Here is a 17,799-nt window from a genome sequence, read left to right as displayed (position 1 = left end):
TGTGCTTCCAACGCATTGGAGCGGAGAATCCTGGTTGGTAGAGAGGGGAGAATCCTGCGGATGGTTTGAGGGGAGGCTCGATGGTCCTTTGTTCGAGGGGAGGATTGTTGGGTATACGAACAAAGTCCCACATTGATTAGAAGTGGTAGAAGTGGGAAGGATCATGGGTATATAAGGATGAACAAATATCTCCATTGGTATGAGGCCTTTTGGGGTAAAGCCCAAAAACAAACCCATAAGGGCTTAGGCCCAAAGTGGACAATATCATACCATTGTGGAGATATGTGGTGTCCAGAGTCCCAACAATAACGAGACACTGCGGCATGGAGGAGAGTTCCTTTCAGAGAGAACGCCTTATAGCGTAATTAAATAAACATATAAATAAACTTAAAAAATGATTCACCATTTTATAATATTACACATAGAAATAAGATAGATGCTTAAAGTTTTATGCTTTCTCTATTAATTGGAATTGCGCTCATTGAAATGTTAAATATAGGTGAGTCAAAGATACTCTATATGCTTTACCAATAAATATTACAACTCAAACCTTATTTAAACATGCAAATCTGATTAACTGAGTTGACAGTGCACATTTGAACATGAAACTGAAGTGAAAGTGTCACAGGAATGCAAATCTGAATATGAAAACTGACTTCGGAGTGTCACATTGTCTAAGAAAGAAAACCGGAGTATGAAAATGAAGAGAAGTGTAAAAATATATACCCTATAAAGCTATAAAGAATATGAAACTGAAGAGAAGTGTAAAAATATATACCTTATAACGCTATAAAGAATATAAAGCTATAAAGAATATGAAACTGAAGAGAAGTGTAAAAATATATACCTTATAACGCTATAAAGAATATGAAACTGAAGAGAAGTGTAAAAATATATACCTTATAACGCTATAAAGAATATGAAACTGGAGTGAAGTTGAAAATTTGAATATAAAAATGTCAGTTTGGTGTAGTTTAATTGGCAATGTCTGTAAAAATGAAACCAAACCGAAACCGAATTAGAAATCTTGAATTCAAATCTTAATCTATGAAAATAAGACAAAACTTAAGATATATATAATGGGAGAAGCTCTAATGGATGCTATGTATGAAGAATTATTGTGACAGTCTGTAAATGTCACAGGAGAAACTGTGAGCATGGTGAGCCACTTCCGTTGACATAAATTTCATGTCAAACAAAAAATTTTATAACATGTGGGGGCTTTGTTGTGAGAAAAACTCACAATTTTTGCTTTCGGCAAAGGAAGAATACATAACATACTTTTTTTTCTTTTTCTTTTTGTGCTTATTAATTAATTGTAAGCTAGTGTGCTTCTTACTGCATTCTAAGATTTTGGTTTGATTAAACCAACTTCCAAACTTTCCATTAAAATAGTAACAAAGATTTGCCTTTTGGTTAAGTATCCATGTGTATTGTCTTCCAGGTCCCTTGAGATGAAGTAAAGTCATAAAAAGGTGGCAGATGCGTGATGAACTCTTTCTGTTTGGTTCCCCTGCCATTTTTTCCCTGTGGGTAGCGTATCTTTGGATTTTTTTTTTTCAACTTTAGTGTTGGACCTCCATGCTTTTTTGTTTTATGATATTCTTCCAACCTTAGCCAGAGGAAGCGATCCTTTGAAAGTTCGTCAGCCCGGGAATAAATAACTTTTGCCTACACATTTCTTGAAGAAGATGAATCGAATCCAACTATAATGACATATTTCCAACAAAAATAACAATACTGTCCTGTCATTTGACATTCTGCAACAGTACTTGATCAGGGTGCAGTGCAGGTAACTATGGATGATGCACTTTATTACATTTAGATAGACAAAGCTGCAACGAAGCACAAGGAATTTGGCTTTCCTTAATTTTATTATGTTAAGTTTCATTGTGACAAAGCTTGAAGAAATTGGGTAGATGAACCAGCTTTTTTTGTATTTCATGTTTGTATAACCAGATGGGTCGAAAAAATTGGCCATGGAAAAAGAAGCAGGAGGAAAGGGAAGAAGAGAAGCCTAATGTTACCTGCTCGTCTGGTCAGACTCATGAGGTGGGGCATTAATTTCTTATATATCAGAACTCATTTTATATAGATTTAATGCTTTGAAATGATTTTTGATGTTCTATATTATTGGTGTAGCAGGAAGTGCACTTGGAGGAAGAATTGGCAACAGAAAGCAAAGAAGATATGGTGAAGCAGCGTGAAAAACTTTTGGAAGAGGCAGTTTCAGGTAACAATCTTCTACCCATTTACAGGCAGGGTTAGGATACACCTCAGGATTGTTTATATCTTCAATTTCACTATGCGATCAGTGAGCTGAAGAAGCAAGCACGTTCCAGAGATTGTGTCAAAATGGTTTAGTCAATATCAAATTGGTTGACCTGGTTGTGTAACTTCTTCGATTGAGATTCATTCTAGGTGATGATTTGTGGTTGTTTACTTGTGAGCTGAATATATATGTTTTCTGAGTTTTCTTCTCCACAATGTGTAACGTGTTTCTGTCAGTGAGTATGTGCGAGTGTTTTTGAATATGATGGCAAAGTTTGATGCCTCGAAAAATAGATTATAGACCTTGTATATCTTCTCCTTGACCCAGTAGTTTGTCACCTGGCTGTCAGAATTGCTTCTTAGAAAGAGTCTCACTTACCAACACAAATGCTTCGCCTAGTTGTGAAATTTCTTTGATTCTCCATGTTAAATTTAAGAGAGTGCTTAAGATGAGAATAGAGAGTATCAAATAAAAATAGATAGTGCTTAAGATGAGAATAGAGAGTATTAAGGAATAAAATTTTATTTCTCAGCAATCCACTTTCTCATTTTTCTAAAAACGCTTTTTTATCTTTGATAATAGGTAGAGTGTTCATCTTAAACATGGTAGGTTTTATTCTACTTTACACAATTTAACTTAGTTAAAACCATAAACCATATAAATCTAAAAGTTTAATTAACTTTTGTGAATAAATATATGAATAATATTGAATATTACAATTAGATAAATCATATATAATATCTTTAAATAAATTCACCTGTTATAGATAAATCATATAGGTTGGTTTTGAATAATTTCATATGCTTTTTTTTTCCAATTGAATCGATTCTACTTTCTTTTATATATATGAGGGCAGGCAAAAGAAATAATAGAGAAAACATAAGATATTGCTAACCAAATATGTTGGACAAATGCCTTACTCTGGTATGGGTTGTATGTAGGTAAGTTGGGTCGACCATATTATTATTTTGTTATTTAAATATTTAAAGTTTTTAGTTAGAATTTGGTTAGAAAAAAAAAAATATGTTAAATTTTGATATTTATTTTTTAATATGAGTTTGTGATAGTATATATAAATCCAGTATTTTGAAAAATTTTAAGTACTTAGATTATAAAAATTTCACAATTTAAAATATAATTTCAATAAATCTCTATTAAATTTTAAACAAATTAGACTATAGAGAAAACCTTATATAACAGATGAAGTATATTTATCACTACCAACATTATGAAGTATATTTATCACTACCAACATTACGAGCATTATCTAATGCATATAAAAATATACAGGTAAACCGAACCTATTTCTCTAAAACCCCTTTGCATCACATGAATAAATAATAATTAAGAATTTGTGGGTTTCAATTGCTTATTTCCACATAACCTTCAATTACTTCACATGGCACTAAGTTCCAATTATCCTGTGGTGTATTTTATGAGCCCCAGATTGTTTGGATCATACTCAATTTCATGCATCCAGTGGCGTTCTATTGTAGATTACCCCACCCAGTGAAAAAACAATCCTTGAAATTTGATAATACATTCTTTTCTTTTTGTTTTCGAGGTAGGATGGGAAACTGCTCAAGCTGAAGCGGCAACTTCAAAGCGTGAGCTGGAGGTCGCAATTGCAGAGAAGGTTGAACTGAAAAGATCCTTGAATGAATGCCAGATAGAACTTCAATTGGGCAGGGAAGAGATCGATAAGGTGAAATCCGAAAAGAATCTTCTCTTCACATCATACCAAGACGTCCTCCACTCCAAAAGGAGATCCCAAGATGAATTACGCACCATGGAGATGAAACTGGAGATTGCAGAAAAGGAAAAGTCTCGTTTGAAGTATGAACTTCACTTGCTTAACAAGGAAATTGAAATCCGGAGCGAAGAGAGGGAGCACTCCATGAAAGCTGCAGAGGTTTCCCACATGCAATACCTGGAGAATGTCAGAAAGATTGCTCAGCTCCAATCAGAATGCCAGAGGCTGAGAGGATTAGTGGGCAAGAAGGGCAAGAATATATCCCAGCCAAGCAGATCATCATTAACCAAGCCGTGTCCAGCCTCACCTGATTCAAGCAAAAACTTGTTGGACCATGACCTCCTCCAGCTCTCTGCATCAAAATTACCCACCTTGAAATCTCCCCGCCGTTCCCATTCTCGCCATTCAGTAGATAATGCCAGCAGCGTGGCATCTACTGTACATATGGATGAGAATAACGAAGATGAAATGAGCTGTGCTGAATCGTGGGCATCTGCCCTCTTGGCAGAGCTCGATGACTTCAAGAAGGCCGGAAAAAATGAGCAGAGCTCTGCCAATTTTGCCATCCTTGGCGAGATAGTTCAAATCATCCATCCTGGAGCTTCCAGTTTGAACCTTGAAATGGGAAAACTTGTTCAGGCCAAAGAGGAAATCACCCAGCATCGATTTCAGGACAATGCCACTGCTAACATATCTGAATATATTATAAATTGAAAAACAAATTCATATCTTCACCTCCATTCACAATGGGCTACACAGAATTTATCTCTAACGACTCTTCTGCCCTCCATACAGCCACAAAATACAAAATAAAATCGCAAGGGCAAAACAAGCATGCCTTCAGAATATGTAACTGCAACACATTGATACGGATAAAAATCGCGTCAAAACCAAACAAGCAAGAACCGCCCCAAAAAAAAACATTATCTCTACGGTTAAAGCCCTTACAATCTTGCACAGTGACACGGTGAATAAAAATGGTTGAATGATGAGGGCTCTATCCACAGCCAACCATCTTCTATGCATCTAGCGTCTCCCAAAAGAAAATCCGAGGTAGTAGAACAATTTACCCAGACCATTGGCAACCCCTGGTACAGGAGTTGAATGGATGTCTTCCTATAATTTTCCTTGCATATTCCGATACAGAGTGAGCCAGAGAGACGAAACATCGTGGAATGTTGAACGACCCAGTAACAAGCGTCACGGCTGGCATGGTTCAATTCAGATCAACGGTTAACGATTACTTAATCGTCTAACAACAAAATCGAATGGCACACATTTTTACACGCAAGCAGTTTGGGTAGTTCATTTCATAAGGGAACGCCTTACGGCGTAATGAGTGGAAAGAGAACGGATAGGTTTGTTAAATGGGAAAAGTTATAAGAGAAATGTATTTTAGACATATATGTATATATTTTTGTATTTTAAATTTAAGAATTATAGTATGTCTTTCTTTTTTTCTTAGAAAAAAGGATGTAATTTTATTTATATGAAAAAATTACATGTTGTAGACGCTAGAAGCATATGTAGATAGGCTGTTCATAAAGAGAACAAAAGTTACAATAAATGACAAATAAAATTTAGTAGGCCTATGCTTTTCTACCCTTCTTCTTCTCCACCCTCCTGCAACCTTCCGAGTCTGGGGAGGGTGTAATAGTGGCCAGCTAGTTTTCCAGTGCATTCAATGGAAGTTCCTTGTCGGGGGAGGGTGTAATAGTGGCCAACTAGTTTTCCAGTGCATTCAATGGAAGTTCTTTGTCGGATTCAGATCCTTCAGATCCGTGAGTTCTTTTTATGCCGCTTACTTCCATCTGAGATTCTTGATGCTGTTGTATATTGTTTGGCCCCAGAGACGGGGTAATTTCCTCTTGAGTATTTTTCTGCCCCAGATAAATATTAGTTTTTGTTTGGTTTTCTGTAGGTTCTGTCTGCATGTCCTCTTCTTCCATAAGTCTGCTGCCAGCCTTTGGGCTTTTTTGTTGTTTCTTTTTTCCTTTGGGGTCCTTTCTGGACAGTGGACAGTTGAATTGGAGATGTCTAGTTTGCATGCAGCTACGGCATCTAAATGCAGTCTTCTCATAGTTGAGTGGTTGAATCCTCAGAGAATTGTTGTAGTTCAATGTGATGTGTTCAGGCAGTCCCTGACTCAGGTCCACTTCTACGCAAATCCTGGCAAATGTGAAAATTCCCCTGCTTACTCTGTTTTCATCAATTTTTAGGAATTTCCCCAAGGAATTGCCAATGGCTCTTAAAACTTTGTTATGCCAAAAATGTAGAGAGAGATTATGGAATCTTACCCATACATGCATTGTAGAAATTTTCATAGTGTTTGCATCAAAATCAACAAATAAAACTACATAGTGTTTTGAAATAATAAAAATTAAAATACATTAAATTTTTTATTATTGTAAACTAGAAAAACATGTAAAACTAAAACCTAATAATTTGAACTACAAAACATAAAACTAGAGTTTAATATAAAATCGAAATATAGATAAAAAATTAAATTGAATATAAAAATTAAATTATTCTATAATCTTTTTTAATATAATGAAGGCTATTTAGAGGAAGCAGGATGTGATGGCACGATCTTAGCTGGGATAGTCGTCATCCTTCTTCTTTATGCTAACGATATTGTTCTTTTGGCAAGGTGCCCGTCTGATCTTAATAAGCAACTCAGGCTTCTTGAGGATTTCTGCTCTACCATGGGTATGACTGTTAACACTGACAAAACAAAAGTTATGATTATCAAATCCAAGAAGGACACTTATGCTAATTTTATGTATGACAATAATAACTTGGAGGAAGTGTATTCTTACAAGTACCTAGGAATTGATATTCATCACAAGCTCAACTGGAACCATAGCATTGAGAAAAGGTTTAATGGGGGGTGGAAAGCTTACTTTGGTCTTGAAAATAATTGTAAAATAGCAAACCTTGTAATGTGGGATAAAAAGAAGTTCCTCTTTGAAACTTTAGTCACTCCTGTTATCTTATATGGCTGTGAGGTTTGGGGTTGCAGCATTTCCAGAGAATCATGGAGAAAGATTGAGCAAATCCAGAAGCGTTTTATAACTTATAACCTGAAAATTAAAAGTAATACACCCTATCCTATTCTCCTTATAGAAGCAGGTCTTTCCCCTATTGAGAGCGTAGCTATGCTTAGGTTTCTGTTGTACAAGCACAAAATCAGTAACATAGACGATCATAGACTTCCTAAGCTAGCTTTAAATTCTAGCCAAAACCACCTAAGGCTCAATCGAGGGTGGCATAAAGACACAAGGGCCTGGTTAAACTATTGGGAGATCAACGAAAATGATGCATTGCAAAACATAAATAACATTAAAGATATTGTTACTTCTAAGTTCAAAGAAAAAATGTGGTGTGAGAAAGACTTAGCGGCTAAAAGAAAATTAAGTTATTATAAGAAAGTCATCAACCCCACCCTAGAAGATCAAAAGTATCTCTCTATTTTAACTAGCTCAAAGAAGAAAACTAATATAGCAAAGATTAGAACGAATTCTCATGAGCTCCATAGTGAAACAGGTCGTTGGGCAGTTCCTAAAACGCCATGGACGGAAAGGATTTGCCATATATGTGAGAATAGGAACATCGAGGATGAAAACCACTTCCTCATAGAATGCCCTGCGTATAACCACATTAGATCTCAGTTTCACAATCTTTGTTACAATACTGACCTTCCTAACCTTTTACAATGTCACAATTATAGTGAGCTCGGGAGGCTTCTCTCCAAGCTTTTTGAGCATAGGAATAAAATCTTAAATCAACATAGATAATTTGTTTCTTTAGGTCCGATAGACCATTATTTGGTCTCAATGGACGTTAATCATCATCATCATCATCATCATAAAAATTAATCAATTATTTATTTTTTATTTTTTATTAAAATAATTTTATTATTTTTATACTGTAATTTCTCATTTTATAATTTATTTCTACTATTTTTATATAAAAATTATTAATATAATATTTTTTTATATTATTTTTTCAGATAAAAAAATTATTCCCTTTCCATATATTGTCCAGCCCAAACTTGTAATCTTCCCAAGACCGGACCACGTTTGTGGCATACTTATTGCTTCCAAAATTATCCAAAATTACGTCCGTCAAAGAAATGCTCCGTACCGAATTCAAATTGGCCGAATTATTAACGGTACCAAACCGTACCGAATTATTAACTTTACCAAACGGAATATGCGAATTTGCCAAATGTTTTTTTGCCAGTACTGCCAATCTTGGTAACTATGCAAAAATCTATTAAATTTATTGGGTAACTATGCAAAAATCTATTAAATTTTAAACATCATTGCAATTATTTTATAAACTTCTATATATAATATGAAGTTTTTGTCGGTGGAAAAGAAAGGTGTTTTTAGAGAGTTGTGTAATTTTGATATGTTGTATAAAAAGGTTATTAAGAATTAAAAAATATAATAATAATTTAACATTAACATAGATTTAATTTAATTTTAGTTTTACTTACACGATAGAAGGTAAAAAAAAACTAAATATAAAATTGGGGAAAGATATATTCGTATGGGATAAAATAATTATTAGTTTATAATTATTATTTATATATTGTATATATTTTTACTTATAAATATATTTTTGTTTCTAATTATATATTTATTAATTAAATTTTATATGTATTTTAATCATATGTTTTGAAATATCATAATTATAAAGATGAATTATTATAATTTAAATTTACTTTATTATGATATGCATTTTGTAATTTTTTTATTGTTTATCATTTTATTAATAAGAAAAAAATTACAATATAATACATTGCTCACTAGACATTTTTTATCTTTTATTTTTTTAATATTCATCTAAAGCATTACTACAACAACTTTTTCATATTAGGTTGTAAAGAATTTGTTGTTTAATAATTCTGTTTTTAACTAAAATATATTGATATGTATATTTATTTTTGTCTTTTAGTATTTAGTGAATATTTTATACTTATTTTAAAAGGTACATGTATTAATCTAGGAAGGAATTACACTTCTCCCTAATAATGGACTCTAAGATGTGCCACAAATATAAAGTATTTGAAATCAAAGATGTTGTACAAAGTAATAGGAGTGAAATGTTCTAATTATTGTAAAATCAAGGGTTAAATGCAAAAAAAGAATGATAATGTCAATTCAATTAAGAAATAGTAAAAATTAAAAAGTAATAAAAATAATACATCATTTCAATTCAAATTCTTATATTGTAATTTTGTATTTATTAATAAAGTTTCAAATCATTTTTGAGAAAAAAATCATAATATACATATGACATTAAAATAAATTTAAATAATAATGGTTTATATATATATATATAGATGTTTTAATTTATTTTTTATTTTTTAATAACATTTTTTATATTAATTTTTTGATAAAATATTGTAGAGAGTACTCTATCAAATATAGTTCATTGGTTTGGAAACCCTATTTTGGTAGGTGAACCATGGTGTTCATATTGAGTTTAATTTCCTAAGTAAATGAAGGTTTACAAAGTCCATTTGATATAAAAATCATGTTTATTAATTGTTATATAGTCACAATGTGATGTTTTGTAATTAGGGAAAGATGTTAATGCTTAATACAGAGTCTTCAATTAATGAATATGTGATGTAGCACATGTATTAAAGAACATTAGAGTAAACAGGATAATCCATACATAACAAATACCTTTGATAACCACTCATACAACTAGATCAAAGATCACAACAACAATATTTTTATGTAGTTAAAATACACAAAGAGGGAAACAATCCATGACCCTAACCAATGCGACCACTTGATGAAATTTTTCTTAATACGAAAGTAAATATTTTTAATAAGTTAGTTCTCATAATAAGTCATTATCCATGATTAGATAGAGATCATGGACCAATCGGGTGTTAAGCCATGGATCAATATACATTAGTATAGATGAGAATGTTAACCATTGGATCACTCTATGTCTAAAAAATATCACAATTGTTGAATTACAATCCAATTAATTGTTGGTAATGTCGCCATTGATGTCAAAGGAAGAATTGACATTGTTTAGAAAGAAGACAATGATCAAGCATTCAACCAACTAAAGATTAAGCTTGTTTCTCAGGGGTAATCATTTGCAAAGGTATATTTTTTTTGTAAAGAAGGTGGAGGAAGTGCTTTGAAGACACATGTAGAATGATAAAGTTCAATGTAATTTTATAGGGAATCTTGCGTAAACATTCTTGTGTTACCTTACAAATTTGTAAACTAAAGGATCTCCCATTATCAGAAATACTATGTAGACTTGATGAAACTTCAAGTAAATGAAGCAAATAGAGGACACCAGAGCTAGGGCACTTGACCATTAAGAAGTTAATTATATCCTCTATTGTGAAAGGAAATTATGAGTTTTCTTGCCATCACAGAGGAGTGAATATGGGAGCATTTGTTCCAACAACTCCAATTAAAGCTACTTAACCTATTAACTAACTGATAGAAACAACATATTTAATTTTTACATTGTTATTCTTGTAATTTTGAAACTCATGAAGTTCATCTCAATGAGAAAAACATTGTTGAGGAGGTAAATATGGCATATCCATTTGGAGCAATGTTATCTATGAATGGTAAGAGGACGTTTTCGTATCTTTTGGAATGTTGGATCCATGTTCCAATTTGACACCACATTGTTGCAAAGAAAAGACAAAGACACATCTCACCTTTACTGAGTTTATGTAATCACTTGTGCAGGTCATCCAATATATGCCAACAAGATCAAGTTATACCTTGTTCTCCATATGATCTAATATGGATCCAATTGACATGAAAAATGCTTATCACATTTTTAGGACAATAATATTATGGCTAGCTTGTATCATTCCATTTCATGATGAATATCATGTGGGGTGGATTAGGTACTTGAAGAATACAAAAATCAAAGACTTCAAAAAAGGGACATGAATTACAACAATGAAGAAACTTGTTGAATGTTGTTGAGGTAAGTTATCAAGAGTTAGAAGTTTTGCTTGATAAGGATTACGTTTAGGAGAGGGAAAATATAAATCTTCAATACTTCGTACATTTAGCGAAAGAAATGAATCCCAAAAACATTATTGTTATGCCTTGGAGGAATTGTTCTCACTTTGATATGATGGTAAGTCTGTACTACTAGACACCAACATCTAAATGTTTAATACCAAGTGCATAAGTGTTTTTGGTTATTCCCTTCACTTAAGGTAGGTTTTTCACAAATGTATTTTTATTGTAGATCTTGAAAATGTTTATCATGAAAAAACAATGTAAACTTTGAGACAGGAACTATAAAGTCAAAATGAGAACTCTAGCAAGAAAACCCCAAAAAACATAAAAAAACAACCTAAAAATGAGAAATTTTGATGTGGAATACTGGAATGTTGGAAAGTTTAAAAAAATTCAACCATGACATTATGGAAAAAAATTGTGACTAAAAAAACTCTAAAAATGAAAACTTGAATGAAATAGTCATTATACTAGGACTAATTTCTTTTCTAAATGTTAAAAATATGACAACTTTAAAATATTAGCCTAAGACAACTTGACACATCACAACTAAAATTTAAAAGTCAACCATCAAATTTACAGACAGTGTAAGCAAACTCGACCCATTGTAATGAAAACTTAAATACCAACCCTAAAATTGACACATTGTTAGGGCAGACTCGATCCTTTATAATAAAAACTTTAAAATCAACAATCAAATTGAGATATAATGAGATTGGGTGACTAGTCATGGATTGATACCCTGTAGGAAAAAATAAAATATAATAAAATAATATATATATATATATATATATATATATATATATATATATATATATATGAAAAATATAAAAGAACACAAAAGTTAAAACATTGAAAAAAAAACAAAAAGTTTAAAAAATAATAATAAGTAAAAGATAGTATATATTAAACCATAAAAAAATTAAAAAAACATGAAAAAAAAGAAAACAAAAATATTAAACATTCAAACAAATAAAAAAAAATTCTCTTATGCAATTTCTACGGAAACACTTTGCTTAATACAAAACATTTTAAAAAATAATAGCAAGTAAAAAAAAAAAAAAAAACCTTAGAAAAAAAACAAATATAAAAACATGGAAGAAAAAAAACACAAATATAAAATCATATATATAAAAACATAAAAAATTAACAAAATTAACTTGTGAAAACAAATAAATAAATAAAAAAAAAAAAAAAAAAAAAAAAATCGAAACATGCATAATTTAATTAAAAAATAAAAAACTTAATCCAAAACGAAAACAATTTTAAACAAAGACTACATAGTAGCTAGTACCTGCCGCTTAGCTTAAATATAACTTAATTAAACAAAAAAATAAAAAAGACAAAGGTTTCATCACAAAAATAAAATAACTAATAAAATATTGTATTGTTGAATGTCATCACCAAAAATTAAGAAATATGATTAACTAATATTGTTTATATTAACATACATATTTGGAAGCGTTTGATTACAAACAAATTCAAAATTGAAAGTGCAGTTCCTTATGCTATCTTGATAAGTGGAAGAGGGGTTGCTCCTATTGATGCAATTGTTATGGCATGTGTCATAATGTATTTAAAAAATATTGAGCAAATGGAAGTGGGCATAATGCCTAAGGTTGTCTTTAATGACATATTGTGCAAAAGGAAAAAGACATGGATGCAACAAAATAAAAAATGGTTTAGTAAATGGGGTATTTGCTTACACACGTGTCTCATAACCAGTAAAGAGATAAAAAATTTTGTTGGATAAGTTTCACAAGCGTACTTGGGATAGGGAGCTAGGGAGAAAGAAAGAGTACTATATTGAAGTGTTTAATCCCACTCATAATCATCAACAAAAAATGAACATATAGGCCAATATTTCTTGGAGAGCCAAAATTCTTATTTCTCAGTTAAGAACTAATTCTCATCAACTCCGTTGTGAAACAAGGTGCTAGAAAAGGCCAAAAGAAATGTAGGAGGAAATAATATGTATTTTTTGTTCATTCGGAAAAGGAGAAACAGAAAAGCATTTCATTTTAGAATGTGAGGCCTTCAAAGACAACATGGAAAATCATGTAGATATTCTTGCAGCTAGCTCTTGGGATAATCTATTTAACGAGGAGATTTTCGAGAAGTTGAGAGCATTTATTGTGAGACTTCACAGGAAAAGGGTTGAATAAATCAACAAGATGACGAAGCAATCTGTCTCATAGGCTATCTTTAGCCTCATGGAAGTTAAAATTATTTTCTTTATTTCTTTCTGCGTGTGTGTTTTATTTTTATTAATATATAAAATTGTTTATAATTAAATTTATTAAAATATGTTTTTAATATAATAATAATTCATTTTAAACTGAAAATATTGTGAAAAAATTATCATTCAAAAAAAAACATAAAAAAGAAAAAAAAATAAAAATAGTAACTAATAGAAATGGAAGTTACTAAACAACCCATAATAAGACCTCAACCAATCACCTTACAAATAAATAAATTTAAATAATAATAAAAAATAACAAAAATTGAATTCCTAATGTTAAACTATGGATAAGCATTATAAATTTTTGGTCAAAGATAAACTAATAACCAGTTAAAGGAAAAAATGTATAATAATTAAAAAAAATACTAAAAAACAAACAACAAAAAAATAAAAATAAAACATTAAAAATAAATTAGAAAGATAAAATAAAAAGGAAAAACATTACAAAGAAACAAAAAAACATAAAAAAAAAAAAAATCACAATTCATGAAAAGAAAACATAATTAAAAAAAAAAATCAAAAACATTAAAAAAAACATAATTAAAAAAAAATTATTAAATTTTAAGCCCTGGGCTTAGAAAGCCGATTCCAAAAATAGACCAGGGCCCTTGGCCGATTCTCAGAATATACCTACAAAGCTTAGGGTCGCTCGGCCGCTAGGCTGGGCGGCCTTGGTAGCTGAGCGCTCAGCTCCCAAGGCGGCCCAACCCAGTGGCCGAGGGGCCCTGCGCTGGGTTGTCTTCACAGTTGTGCTCAGCTGCCAAAGTCGCGCCTTGGGTTGGGCTGCCTTGGCTGCTACGCTCAGCTGGCAATGTCGTGCCCTAGGTTTGGCAGACTAATTCCGAGAAGGCTTGGCAGACTAATTTCGAGAATCGACCTAGGGCCCAAGCCGATTCTCGAAATTGGGCTGCCAAGCCTAGGGCTTCAATTTTTTTATTTTTTTTATTTTTATTTTTTTTAATTATGGTTTTTTTTAATGTTTTTAAAATTTTTTATTATGTTTTTTTTTAATTGTGTTTTTTCTTTTATGATTTTTGTCTTTTTTTATAGATATTTTTCTATTTGTTGTTTTCTAATATATTTTTAATGTTATTATTTTTGTTATTTTGAAAAAATAAATTAAAATTTCATTATAAAATAACATTGAAAGAAAAAAAAACACATGTTTGGAAAACCCTTTAAAAAACTAAAATCCTAGGACGAAAAAAAAGAAGAGAAATAAGACAACTTAAAAAATTGTTAAATAATCAACATTTAAAAAAACTTTGTGCATACTGAGGATATAAGAAAATTTAAAGGGTCAAAAATGTCTTAAAAAATGTGAATGCTTATGTTGAATGTTTTTCAAAATCCGCATGAAAATCTCCAACATTTAAAAAAATTATCCACAATTAATCCATTAAGAAATTTAAAGTCTTAAAAATAAACCCTATAAAAGAAGTGGTTGATGTTGCATCAACACTTTTCAAATTCAACATGAAAATCACCACGTTTTAAAAAAATTGTTCATATTTGATGCATAAAAAAATTTAAAGTGTCAGAAATATGGTAAAAAAAAAAAGAAAAAAGATTTTTCCTGAATCAACACTTTAAAAATCGATTGATTTTTTTGCTACCTCAAAAAAATGGGTGATCGTATCATTTCCCATTTCAAAGTTTACATTATTAAACCAGAACTAGCTAAGAAATGGTTCGACATGACAATCTTCAAAAGCTTGTAATTTATTATGTTACAAGAAATTATTGTATTCAATATGGGATCCATAGTAGGTTCCTATATTCCAAGCCCCCGCTGCAAATACATTCCAATCTGATGATGCTAGTCTAGAGATAGAGCAAACCTGTTTACCTAGATTCAATTTCTTTTAATCAAGAATAGCCATAGGGCCTGGATGGGAAATGGTGACCTAAATATTGAATATTAAATTATAAAGGTTTTGTAGAAATGAAATCAAAAGCTAGCCATTGGTTGTTCATAGAAAGAAAAGGAGCACAGAGTTTCTCTAGTGACAAATTCACTTCATGAACCTTATGAAATGCAATGAAAAAGGATCCCCCTTTTTGTTACAATGTTGCAACTTGAAAGCAAATATTCTTTACCTCCTTTTGAAGTCAATGGATATGTGATGAGTGGTTCATGCATTGCAAGCAAACAAGAGAAGGAAGTCATGTCATGGAGATAAGGATAGAAAGTAGAATTTGGTACAACAAACATCCAACGGTAGGTTGCTAGACAAATGCAAATCCTCTTTTACTTTTCCTTTAGTGTATGATTATTTTGTTATTAACTTGAAAGAAAATCCAATCCTGGAACTATCAAAGTTGCAAATTTCAAATGTTGAAGACTATTCATTTTCTTGCTAGGAATTTGTTTATGCAGATATTGATTCGAACTATGTCAAAAGACAAATACTTTGAGAAAAAATGAGAAACGAATGGGTGAACCACAAAGAGATACATTTGGAATAGAAAGAGACAAATTTTCAATTTCAAATCCCTATGTTGGAATAGAAAGAGACAATGGATTATATAAAAATAGATTTTTGAATGTAGAGTTGTTAGAGGATTTGTTTTTGTGAGTCCTAGTTCATGAATTTCCTGGTAAAGAGAGAAAAAGGAAAAAGAGTGGATGTAAATCACAATTGAGGAAGAGGAGAAGGGATAAAAACCTACAAAGGGGGAATACATAGAGTACATAACATAGTCAAAGAGAATTCAAAATTCAAAATTTAAAGACCAGGTAAGCCAAAAAAATAAAACTTTACTGTTTAGGGGATTGTGTCTCCTTTCAGGTAGTAGCCTAAAAATGAGCAAGTTAGAGCTTCTAGAAAGTGGGATTTGGTGTTTCAACAAGTTGTATCTTGCAAAATAAAAGAGTGTTTGAAGCCTCTTGTTTTTGGGTGCCTACAAAAGCTAATATAAAATTGGAGTGGGTGCTTGCATTTACATTATAAGAATAAAATTCATTGTTTTCTCCCTTTATGGGTTTCCACTCATATCTTGTGTCTACATGTGTTTCTATTTTGCGTTGATTCTTATGCTATGGTTTAATGTTGCTTATATGTTATATATGTTATTCATATGATGTAATAATTCTTATCTTATATTTTGGATAACTATCATATAGAAAAGTACAACTCGGTAATTGATGACCATTAATGCACTATACTGGTTCACCCCCCCTCTCAATATAGTCAAGCTTCCAATAATTAGTATCATAGCGCAGTTACTTCAAGTATATCTTGAACATTGGAAGGTAATCATGTTTGAATGATGGGTCATCAAGGTGTGCATGTGCTCAGTACCACAAACTTTCATGAATGGAGACAAAAAGTAAAATCTAAACTAATTACTCATGGATTTGAAACCTAAAATGTAGTTACTAATGTTATGGTAAATATCCCCTTTCAAAATAAGTTCAATAGTGGAATACCCAGGTTAAATGTACAACTTACAACAAACTTCATAATCTGGAGTTTGATAAGGTAATAGATCTCAAATTTATAAAAGATATATGGGGTAGGTTGTAGGTCCTGCATGAAGGAGATATCAATAATAGTAGTAGTGGAGAAAAAGAGAAGAAAAAGAATAAGAAGAAAAATACCTCTTACAAAAATTTAATCAATTAAAAATCAATTGTTCTCCAACTTCTCCAAGGGTCGCAGATAATAGTTTATGTGTTAAGCAACATATTACCTATGATTCAGTTCTCATTTTCATAATTCTTCTAAGTGACAGATAGTAGGTTCTGTGATAAGGATCATATTATCTTAAACTTCTCCTTCAAGATTTTTTCATTCATCATTTATATCTAGCAACAAATGGCATTTTGAGACTTTCTGGTCACATATGTATTAAGGGTTAAAGACCAAGTTTTCTAGGTCCTTCATTTAAGAATACAAAAAACAATAAAGTGACAAATAAGTGACAATAAACAATAATCATTAATGTCTTAAGCACAATTTCTCCATAGCCAGGAAATTGGTTTCTTAAGGTACAAGATTAATTGGCACTATTGTTGGGGAGAGAAGACAAGAATAATTTTCCCTGGGTTTTCAATATTTTCCTCTGGTTGTTCAGTGAGGAGGGAATATTTGGCTATTTTGAATAAAAGTAATTGAATAAGAGCACTTTTCCTTGGGTTTATTAAGTTTGAAGTTGATTCTTGAGAATGACAAGTTTCAGCAGTTGGTTGTACATCCACACTTGTGATTTTCACTTACAACATTGATTGGCGACTCCATTGCACTTTGAAATTTTCTTTTTTGGGTTTTAATGGCTCTCCCTGCATTCTTAGTACATAAATTTGATCCATTTGATTTTACTGGGATCACCGGCTATCCTCATGATATGCCTGGATTTTATGCCTAGAATGAGTATCTTCCAAAATTCTGTAGAAAGGAAAATGAAGATCCAGCTCAGCACCTCCAAGAGTTTCATGAATGCATGGAGCAACATGGCATCATTCATCAAGATGTGAAGATGAAGTTGTTTTTAT

This window comes from Pinus tabuliformis, chromosome 3_1, assembly GCF_031772625.1.
Source record: "Pinus tabuliformis cultivar Carrire ecotype Pingquan chromosome 3_1, CPIR1, whole genome shotgun sequence".
Classification (NCBI taxonomy): domain Eukaryota; kingdom Viridiplantae; phylum Streptophyta; class Pinopsida; order Pinales; family Pinaceae; genus Pinus; species Pinus tabuliformis.
This window is presented reverse-complemented; position numbering follows the sequence as displayed.